The 12,057-nt window shown below is 37.2% G+C and overlaps 1 non-coding gene across 1 annotated transcript; it reads left to right on the plus strand.

Moving 5' to 3' along the window:
* Positions 1 to 3,188: 3,188 nt before the first annotated feature.
* On the plus strand, positions 3,189 to 3,295 carry LOC141669985 (small nucleolar RNA R71). Its single transcript, XR_012554238.1, has one exon. It is a non-coding gene; the product is annotated as a small nucleolar RNA R71 (small nucleolar RNA).
* Positions 3,296 to 12,057: the final 8,762 nt, after the last annotated feature.

Consider the following 12,057-nt stretch of genomic DNA (forward strand, 5'->3'; position numbering starts at 1 on the left):
TCGAATGTCGGCATGATCAGTGAAAACTGTCACCTTAGTCCCAAGTAGATAAGATCGAAATTTCTCAAAACCGTAGACAATAACCAAAAGTTCTTTCTCCGTAGTAGTGTAATTCAGTTGAGCACCATTTAGAGTCTTACTAGCATATTAGACTACATAAAATATATTATTCTTTCTGTGCCCAAGAACTGCTCCAACTGCATAGTCACTTGCATCACACATCATCTCAAAAGGCTCATTCCAATCAGGTGCAGTTATGACGGGTGCTGTGATTAAACTCTTCTTCAATGTCTCAAAAGCTGCAAGGCACTCATCATCGAATTTAAGAGGAACATCTTTCTCTAACAGACTCCACAAAGGCTTTGAAATTTTCGAGAAGTCCTTGATGAAATGCCTGTAGAAACCCGCATGACCAAGAAAACTGCGAATCCCCTTGACCGAAATAGGTGGAGGAAGATTTTCAATGACCCCCACATTGGCCTTGTCCACCTCTAGACCCTTATGCCTTGACGCACCATAAAATGACATTTCTCCCAATTGAGAACCAGATTGGTCTCAACACACCTCTTGAGAACGTGTCCCAGATTCTGCAAGCATTCATCAAAAGAATCGCCAAAGACTGAGAAGTCGTCCATGAACACCTCCATATTCTGGCCAATCATGTCAGAAAAGATGTTCATCATACATCTCTTAAATGTGGCTGGTGCACCATACAGACCAATAAAAACTCGTCTGAAGGCGAAAGTACCAAATAGACAAGTGAAGGTAGTCTTCTCCTGATCTTCAGGAGCGATACCAATCTGATTGTAACCCAAATAGCCATCCAGAAGACAACAATACTCGTGACCATCCAACCTGTCAAGCATCTGATCAATGAAGGGCAATGGAAAATGGTCTTTCCTAGTGTCCTTGTTCAGCATCCGATAGTCCATACATACTCTCCACCCCGTGACTGTCCGTATAAGAATAAACTCATTATTCTCATTTGCTACCACAGTAATTCCACCTTTCTTTGGTACACATTGGACCGAGATTACCCATGAACTATCAGAGATAGGATAGATGATCCCTGCATCTAGCCACTTCAGAATTTCCTTCTTCACTACTTTCTTCAAGATAGGATTAAGTCTTCTTTGCTGCTCGGCTGTAGGCTTGCTACCTTCCTCTAACATAAATTTATGCATACAGTAAGAAGGGCTGATCCTCTTGATGTCTGCTATAGTCCATCCAATTGCTGACTTGAACTCTCTCAGAATCCTCAAAAGCTTTTCCGCATCACTACCTGAAAGGTCAGATGCAATAATAAAAGGCAGAGTAGATGCATCACCTAAAAACACATACCTCAAATGCTCAGGTAAAGGCTTAAACTCAAGAGATGGAGCTTCCTCAATAGAAGGCTTGGGGCGTTTAGGAGCTTTGTTCAATTCCTCCATTCCAAGAGATTCAAAAGGCATATCAATCTTCATTTTCCAGGGAGAAGCATTCAAATACTATAATTGATCTTCACCTTCGTCATCTTCACTGTCTGAATTCCCCAATAAGACTTTTTCTAAGGCATCAAAACTTAGCAATTGATCAATTTCCGATGTGACCAGCGAATCGACCAACTCCACTTTTAAGAACTCCTCATTATCAGTAGGAAATTTCATAGCATTGAACACATTAAAAGTAACATCTTGATCCAGCTCTCGCATTGTAAGCTCACCCTTCTGCACATCGATCAAGGTTCGGCCAGTTTCCAAGGAAGGTCTTCCCAAGATTATGGGAATCTTCTTATCCTCTTCGAAATCAAGAATCACAAAATCAGCAGGAAAGATGAGTTTATCAACCTTGACCAAGACATCCTCCACAATACCTCGCGGATATATAATAGAACGGTCGGCCAACTGCAAAGTCATATAAGTTGGTTTAGGATCAGGTAAGTCCAACTGCTTGAAGATTGACAAAGGCATCAGATTGATGCTAGCTCCCAAGTCACATAAGCATTTGTCAAAAGACACTTTTCCAATAGTACATAGAATAGTGAAGCATCCTGGATCCTTCAGCTTTGGAGGTAACTTCTGTTGCAGCACAACACTGCATTCCTCCGTGAGATCGACAGTCTCTAAATCATCTAGCTTCACTTTCCGAGAGAGAATACCTTTCATAAACTTTGCATAACTAGGAATCTGCTCGAGAGCGTCAGCGAAAGATATGTTTATATGAAGTTTCTTGAACACCTCCAGAAACTTCTCAAATTGCTTGTCCAGCTTTTTCTTCTATAGCCGCTTAGGAAAAGGTGGTGGAGGATAGATCTGTTTCTCCCCTATATTACCCTCAGGCGAATTGTGCTCAACAGTAGTCTTCCTTGGTTCCACTTCTTCATCCTGCTGCTATGCTTCTTTCTCAACCCCAGCTTTTTCAATCAACTCTTGAGTTTGTTCGGGATTCGCAACCTTCCCAGACCTCAAAGTGATTGTCTTTACCTGCTCCTTATCTTCCTTATTTCCTGGCACTTCAGTATCACTAGGCAATGTACCAGGTTGATGATTTAGCAAGGCATTGGCAATTTGCCCAATTTGATTTTTCAAGGTCTTGATAGAAACAACTTGACTCTTGCACATAAGCTTCAACTCCTCTAATTCAGATTTTTCATTAGCTGGTTGCAGCTGGAATTGTTGTCTTGGTGCATACTGCGGTTGCTGAAAACCAGGGGGTTATACTGCTTAGCTGGATACTGCTGATAAGGCTATTGAACCGCATTCTGAGTGTTGCTACAACTGAAATTAGGATGATTGCGGTTGTTAGGATGATATGTGGCTGACACAGGTTGATGTGATTGCTGGAAGTTGCTCACGAACTGAGCTGATTCATTATAAATTATGCACTGAACAGTCTCATGGGCACCAGCACAGAGCTCACAGATACTAGTGATTTGATTAACTCCATAATTAGCCAAATTGTCCACCTTCATTGTCAATGCCTTAAGTTGGGCAGCGATAACAGTTGCTGTGTCCAACTCCAGAATCCCTGCTACTTTCCCCTGAGTCAGTCTCTGGGAAGGATTCTGGTACTCATTACCAGCCATCAGTTCAATAAGTTCATAGGCTTCATCGTAACTCTTAGCCCACAAGGATGCTGCATCAAGCATGGGCCTAGAAGTAGGACCCAATCCATTGTAGAAGCAGTTAATAATCATCCAATCAGGCATGTCATGGTGTGGGCACTTCCTTAGCATCTCCTTATATCGATCCCAAGCCTCACACAGAGACTCTCCAGTTTGCTGCGCGAACTGGGAAAGAACATTCCTGATTGTTGCAGTCTTCGCCATGGGGAAGAATTTAGTGAGAAACTTTTGAGCAAGGTCTTCCCAAGTTGTGATAGACCCTGCTGGTAGAGAGTGTAACCAGCACTTAGCTTTATCCCTCAGAGAGAATGGGAAGAGTCATAGCTTGATAGCATCTTCAGTCACATCATTGAATTTGAAAGTATCGCAGATCTCGGTGAAATCCCTGATGTGCATGTTGGGGTCTTCAGTAGGGGAACCCCCAAACTGAACTGAGTTCTGTATCATCTGAATCGTGCTTGACTTGATCTCAAAAGTGTTAGCCCCGATGGATGGTCTGATGATGCTAGACTGAATGTCATTAATCTTAGGATTAGAATAATCTATCAAAGCCTTCGGATTTTCTGCTTGATCACCCATAGCTACTACAATTGGCTCTTCAACTTTCTCTTCTTCTTCTACCTTCTTTTATTCCTTAAAAACTTCCCTACGAACTACCACAAGTTCTTCCTCGACTTTATCCAGTGTTCTCTTATGAGTACGCGAACGCGTATGCATACACCCTCGCTAAAGAACCTGAAACCAGACAAGGATTAAATAAGTAACAATGTCCGAGTCAATGAACTTTAACGACCACTGATGGAAAGCACATAAACTATAAATTAACACTGTAGTCCCCGGCAGCGGTACCAAAAACTTGTTAGTCGCTAAACACGCGCTAATAATACACGCAAGTATACGAGTTCGCAAGTAGTATAGAATCTTTTCTAGTTCGTTCCCACAGAGACTGTATTGGTTAACTATCTAATTTATGCACCTAAGCAACAATGTATGGTTATTATTCAATGCTAAGATGATAACAAATTGAGATTGTTTATAACTAAGATTTACGCTAACAATTATAACTACGAGAATAAGATTGACTGAATTGATATATATGAAAAACATGGGATTCTAACTTCATTAAATACTTCATTCAATAGCCTTATTATTTTTTACCTTTGCATGCAATGGTGATGACACTAATCAGATAACACGAAACTGATAAATGCCAACTTTTGTTGCATGAGTACCATTCTACCAGACATCCACAAAAGAGATATAAGCTGAATATGCACCAATTATATTGAGACCTTATATGTCTATAGAATTTGACAACATAACGGTTTGAGTACAAGTTATCTATCTTGATTACATAGGGAAAGAAAGATGGTTAAAATTACCTACGAAACATGCATAACAAATACATGAACCTATGCTAGCTTGGCAAGTTCTAAATCCTTAAATTCACTTTCGCTTCATTAAGAATTAACACACTATCTTATAAGTTCGCGACGCTCATAAGAAGAATACGCACAACCAATACTAGGATATCATACAATCACCACACACTAAGGCATCAAACAATTTAACTAAAGAAATCCATAAATAAATCTGTTAGAACCCCACGATAACGATTAGCCCATAATCGGACTCATCATCAACGTGGGTTCCGATGAAAACATGATATAGCAAACGTAGTCTTTATACGAATAAATAAAACCAAGTACAAACAAGAGTATAGGTTCAGTAAAAAAAGAAACAAGCATCCAAGTTAAAACTCAAAACACAGATTTACAAGAATAAAATAGATCGTCTTCGCCTTTGTTGAATTGTGTTAAAGGTCTCTTGTCGTCTTCTCCTTGTGCTATGGTCCGTCTCTGACTTGTTATCTCTTAAAAATGACCTAATATGAATATATATAGTAGCCCTCAACAATCTAGAAGCCTTCCCGTTTAGAATTGTAGTAGAAACAGGATTCTGAAATTCGGCCTTGGCGCGGGCGCGCGCTATCACAGCGCGGGCGCGCTGCATTTCTGGAACCCCGGCGCGGCCGCGCGCTATTATAGCACGGGCACGCCGTCCTTCTGGGAAAAACTCAGATTTCTTATTAAAACTTGTTGCTTAGAGCCGGCTTTCCACGAGCTTTTATCCCAACACCACCTAGACACCAAATTAGCACCAAAACAATGCTAATTCACCTGATTACCTGAATAGCGCCTGAAATGCAAAAAATACTAGAAAACACATTAAAACACATAACAACTTGAGTACAAATACACCAATTCAAAGCTTATTAGAGCATAATAAAGTGTCATTAATGCCACTCAACAGATAGCCTCAGCCATAATTCCCAAACCTTCCTCGCGGAGGGGTACACTCGTGCTCGCGGTGCCGCACCCTATCATCCCTAGGGTATGTAGGGGGCACAACCTGGTTACCAAGATGATGCCTCTCTCTACCGTCATTGTCCTCATCAACAAGCTCCACAATAGGTTCTACATCATCAGAATATTCCAAGTGCCGCAAAATGATTCATGGGTTTTCTCCGCTGGCCTGAGCATCTCCTTCAACTACGGGTGCCTTCCCCACGGCGTGGCCGCGGCGGGGAAAATGACGACCCATCCTCGTCCTGCGGCGCTCCACCGTACTCAGCCTTGAGTGAAAATTATTCAGAGTATTCCCAATGCGGTACAACTGCTCCAAGATTCAGCATTGCTGATGGGAACTGAAGGCGTTCCTCCCACATCTGGAGCTCTCGGAGGATCTGCGACGTTTCTCGGCAGATAGGGTTCATGACGAGTGTAGCTTCCCTTGCCATCTTCTTCAGATATGTTGTCACTTCCATCATAAGAACTTCCATCATGATTGTAAGACATCTTTTCCTCCCAAGAATATGATCTTAACCAGCACCCCTCCTTCTAGAGCCAATTTGTTGACGGAGGAATCTGGTAACAACAAAATTTGAGGTTTCTCGTCGGAATTAAGATCTATGACGGTGGTTCTTCGCCGGAAAATCAAGCGGTGTGTGGTGGTTTGTGGTTGTTTTAGGCTGAAATTGATCAGAGTAAGTGGTGGCTCCCTTATCAGCTCTCAACTTCCTACCCATCTCAATGTGCCTACGTACCCTTTATATAGGGATCAAGCCTGACGTAGTTCTTGGGGAACAAGAAATCTAATGGGCTTAGACTTCTTATTCCTAGGCTCGGTAGAAACCCATCCAGAATCCATCTCCGCTAGCTTTAGGAATGTCCAACTATGAGGCCCAACCGCGAAGGCCCAAGACTCGTCCGTAATCGTGGGACTTCACGGATAATGCATCTCCCTGCGCAAGGATAACACTCCCCTACAACTATCTCCCTTGATTTACGGACGCAGGTATAGCCACGGTTCACCCCAAATGCCGGACGCGTCCCTGTCCCCCGAATGAGGATAACCCACCAGATAGCAAGACAGGTGATCCCAAGCTCTTTGGTGCAAAGTGCAGGATGACTATAAAGTTCTCCAACGAGGACATAGGTTGAATACAAGAACAGAGTTCTCAAAGCACACACCAATGTTAACCACGCATCCCCAACGAGGACACCCGTTCCTTCAATCATCAGGCATACCCCTGGAGGCCTTCAATCTTTTCACGGACATCCCCCTCCTTGACCATCTCAAGGAGGGAATTATTCAGAGAGTACCTGCAACAAATACGTTAGTAGAAATAATCATCCATTGCTACTTCCCATGCATGCTTTGTCCTGAGCTCACCCTTAAAAATGTGTTTGCCAAACATAGGACGCGTCCTAGAACAAATGGGCGCGTCTTGTCCTTCATGTAAACCCATTCTTCTCCAGCAAGCACCTCTCAGAACATTCCACAGAGACGGGACGCGTCCTCAACCTCTAGGCGCGTGCTCCAATCTTCGTTACCAAAGGACCACATTTACTAAATACTTTGACCATGATGGACGCGTCTTCTGTTCCCGGACTCGACTAAATACTTTGACCATGATGGACGCGTCTTCTGTTCCTGGACACGTCCTACACCAGACAGGTGCTTTCAAACCTCCTTACCACAAAAGTAACCTTAATAAACATTCCCACGAACTGTGGTCGCGTCCTACCTACATAGGCGCGTCTTCAACCTTCTTTGCCAAAAGATCACTTGGCGAGCACTTCCACCAAAGCGGACGCGTCCTACAAATTTGGGCGCGTCTTCAACTTCTTTTGCTACGCAGCGCCGAGTTTGACCTCAATTAATTCGCATTTAACCCGCATTGATCCAATATCAAATTTTGGCTATAACAACTATTACCTAGTTTCACATATTAAATTTATTCTTTAGCAAATTCATCATTATTTTAATATATTGAAAATGTTATAACACATCAAATTTACAATAAGTAGCTTAGCAAACAAATATTACAACAAAGAAATTTTCTAGATATATTATTGTAAAATTAAAATTTATTTTTCATAATTTCTAGATTAAAAAGTTAAAGGCTATGTACAATGATAAAATGGTATTTGTAATTTTTCTTAGCATTATATTAAAATTTTAAGTTTTTAAATTACAAATCAAAAAAGAACAAAAAAGATATACAATTAATCGAATAAAAAATTTCATTTCAAATAGTTCCATAATGATTAAAAAATTAAAAATGGAACTGAGCCAACAATTTAGTAATGATTTTTGGTAAAAGTCCATCTGACACACACCCCTAATTTTTAGCCTTCAAGTTAATGGATGGTTCAAATATGACTTTAACTTTGTAACTTACACTTCTTAAACTTGGTTTCAGTATAGAAGACACTATTAAATGATTCAAATTTGAGTTTAATTTTATCCAGTCTAATTTGTAATAAGGATTTCTTAAACTTGATTTCAGCACAGAAGACACTATATATAAGATAACACTCCATATCAAAATTGTTTGATAATACACTTTACTATTAACTATTAAATTTATTTACGAAGATACTTATTCGGGAGAATGAGACAAGACGTCTATAAGAAAACTTTAAAGATAACTTCTTTAGGAAAGAATTCATCTAACTTGCCTGTCACTAATCATCTTCGCATGGAGTCAAGCAACACTGATGTGAGACAAATAAAATAAGTAACTTATATAATTTAAAATAAATAGATAACTTACAAATGAGTAGTAAGATATATAAGTATTTAGAGAATTTTATTTATAAGTTGAAATTTTCTTTTTTACTTAAATGAAATAAATTATTTAAAATTTAAATAAAATTATCTTAATTACTGAATTTTAAATTAAATTAACACTTAAAAACATATTTTTTAAAACTAAAATAATAAAAAAAAAATCAAAAATCAAAATAAGTTGAGAAACAATAAATAGTTATGAATTTTCAACTTATCAGCTTATAAGTTATAAAATCAACTTATTAGTTGAGTCATTCGGAAATAAAATAACGAAATCATTTCCTAAACTGTAATTTTTTTTGCCCAATAGAATTCATATTAATAGTGTATCTTAAAATAAAAATATCAAAGGGTGACACTTCTCAACGCGGATCAGAATCGTACACTATTACTTTCTTAGAAACAATATTATTTTTGGTGGATGGTGCCATGGGATGCCTGAGAAAAAAATTTATAATTTAGTATAAAAAAGTGAAAGAATAATGAGTAAAATGCATGAGCCGGTCAATATATATGTATAAAATAAATGTAATGAAAGATGATAGTGGATGTAGTTGATTTTATTTTTATAATATAAAATTTTATCTTTCTTAATAATTTTTAAAATATAAATTAAGTGATTCATTAAAACATCCAAAAAAATGTATAAAATTAGTATACAGATGTGTCCGAAATCCTAATGAATCGTGGTGTCTAAAGATGTACCAGACACTGTATGAAGTTTACATACAACCAGTCAACACAACAACCGGTGCATGTGTCCCTCCACACGCAATCATTATTTAATCATCGCAAAATTTATATTATATACGATCTCCTTTTCCCCTCATTTAAAATAAGTACGCATTTTAAAATAATTATAAAATATATTTACATAATTTATTTTTAAAATTTTATTTTTTATAAAAGTTTAAATATTAATATTTTTATTTAGAAGAATTTTTTTAAAAAAAAAGATATATACAACTACGTTTAATAAAATTATTATGTCGAGCTGTCATCTCCCAATATAAAAAATTGAGCGGAACGGAGAGAGTAGTAGCTTACGAATATACGCTTATCAATTTAAATACCCCTACAACACTGGTGGCAGTGGGCAGGGGATACAGCTAGTTCTCCTCGATTTCACTCATTTTTTAATAATTTTTACACATATTTCAAGATTATTATAAAATATTATTTTATATTTTATTTAATATAAAAAACTGACCATAATATTATTATTTAGAACAGATATTTTAAAAATAATGTAGGCAATTATAAGAATTTAAATTATGCGGGGAGCCCCATCATTCAAGATAAAAAGGAGGCGAGACGAATAAATTAATAAGTTTAATTTGGTTTTGATGTAACTGTTCCTGTTCACATTGTGGTTTCTTTTCGCTTTCTGAATTTTTTGTATTTCTGGGCAATGACCAAGCCCCGAATATTATTGTATCTCCATATTTTATGAAATTTAATAGCTTATACTTGTAGCCTACTAAAAGACAATACTTTTATTGTTAGAAGGTAATCAGAGTTGTTACCAAGTGTCTTTACTTTCTCCACAGACTTCTACAAAATTTGTATGTTAAGCCCACGCTCATCAGAATTTGCTCAATTGCTAATTACTTCTTTTTTTTTCAATATCATCCTAGCTAATTTTATTTTTTGTTTTTAATTACAAGATATTGTATATTTGCATGTATCAATATATTCCTAAACTTTGCTAGCAAAGAAAAAAACAAATTACACCAAATACCCTCCTCCTAAAAAAAAGTTATACTAGATTTTGGCTATTTTGGTAAAATCACTTATATTATGGATAGTCCAACTTTGAATGAGTGACCTATCTTAACTATTTTTACACACTTTTGGGTTAAAAGTTGGATAGTCCAACTTCATGGATAAAACCCATATTTATATTTGGAATATCAGATCAAATATTGTTATGAAGCCTATCATTACTCCTCAAATGAAGTGAATTTTAAATTCAAATTAAATAAATGTTTCAATCAACTGTAAACTTAAAAATTTGAATTCAAATGTATACAATCAACATCTCAGTTAACAAGGAATCAGTTACACGAATTTGATCTCCTTCTTGCCATCTCCTTCTTGCCATAAATGAAGAAAATAGTCCAAATGCACAGAAATGGCCTAACAATGGTCCTTTGTCTCCTTCTTCTTCACAGAAAGGTAACACTTTATATGCTTCTAATGATACTGTTTTATCTCCTTCTTCGTTACCAGGATTTCGATCACGTATTTTGAAATCGTTAATGGCATGAACTGATGTAGGTAGTAGGAGAAAATGAACCGGACAGATATTTACATATTCAGTTGGTAAAGAAAACTCTGCTAATGATTCTACGGTTCTTGAGAAACACATTCACAATATTAATGGTTCTTCTGATTTAGGTATGTTTTTATATATGTCTTTTAAGCATAGTAATCTTAATGATCTAATTATGTTTTGTTTGGTAGGTAATAAAAGACAACCTCTTGGCCAGTTGTCTCAAGCGTCTTCATCGAAAGGTTTGGGTATTTTTTATTTGTTTCAAGATAGCATGTAAAATATACTGCATTATGATCAATATTATTTGTAGGCATGGATGAACGCTTTTTGCATGCCAATAAGAATTCACAGTCACTATTTTCCGGTTTAGGTATGTGTAATGTGTATCTTTTAAGCGTAGTCATCTTAATGATCTAATTCATGTTTTATTTTGGTAGGTAATAAAAGACAACCTCTTGGCCAGATGTCTCAAACGTCTGCATCGAAAGGTTTGGGTATTTTTTGTTTGTTTCACTAGCATGTAAACCTAACCTGCATTCTTATCAATTTTTTTTTGTAGTCTTGGATGAACGCTTTTTCCCTACCAATATGAATTCACAGTCACGGTCTTCTGGTTTAGGTATGTTAGATATATTTGATAATGTCATGGCTAATATAATTTATGTTTAGATTTCAGATCTTACTTAACAGGACAAATCAGTACTTAACCGTTGATCAATACTTATACTGGAAGTCAGGACTTAAGGATATCAGTACTTATATTATCAGGAGATAATCATCAGAAGTTAGATATCAGAACTTAAGTGCTGAAGGACGATCAGATAAGGACAGTAGCTGATTAAAGGAAAGAAGATCAAGATAAACATAAGAAGAGATATGCATGAAGAAGGAGTTCCGTGAAGAATGGAATACTTGGAAGAAATGATATCTGATTGATATATTTTAGGAAGCAGAATTATATTCCATATCAATTAGCGATTATCTTGTAACTGTGTAGTATATAAACACAAACATAGGGTTTACACTATAAGTGTTATCATATTCGAGAAGATTATTCATTGTAACCCTAGTAGCTCTCGTGATATTTGTTCATCACTGAGAGGTAACAGTTCCATACTGTAACAGAGTTTATTGTTTCAATAAAGTTTGTTTTTTGTTACTTAAGATATTAAAGTTCGATTTGATTGTATTATACACTGTATTCACCCCCTCTACAGTGTGTGTGACCTAACAAGTGGTATCAGAGCCTATCTGTTAACACACATACAGTTAAAGATCCAAACACAATCATGTCTGACACAGAAACTCCAACTAAGCCTACCAAAACTGAGGAACCACCAAAGACACAAATTCAAGTCGGTATGAGACCATCAGAGTTCCCATACTGAGACAATCTGAATATCCCATATGGAAGGTAAGGATGACCATGTTCCTGGAAGCAACAGATCCAGAATACCTTGATAGAATCAAGGAAGGGCCTCACAAACCAACCAAGCTTGCTGTTGCAGTTGCAGGTGAAGCAGCAAAGAATGTA

Source organism: Apium graveolens, chromosome 6 (assembly GCF_009905375.1).
Source record: "Apium graveolens cultivar Ventura chromosome 6, ASM990537v1, whole genome shotgun sequence".
NCBI lineage: Eukaryota > Viridiplantae > Streptophyta > Magnoliopsida > Apiales > Apiaceae > Apium > Apium graveolens.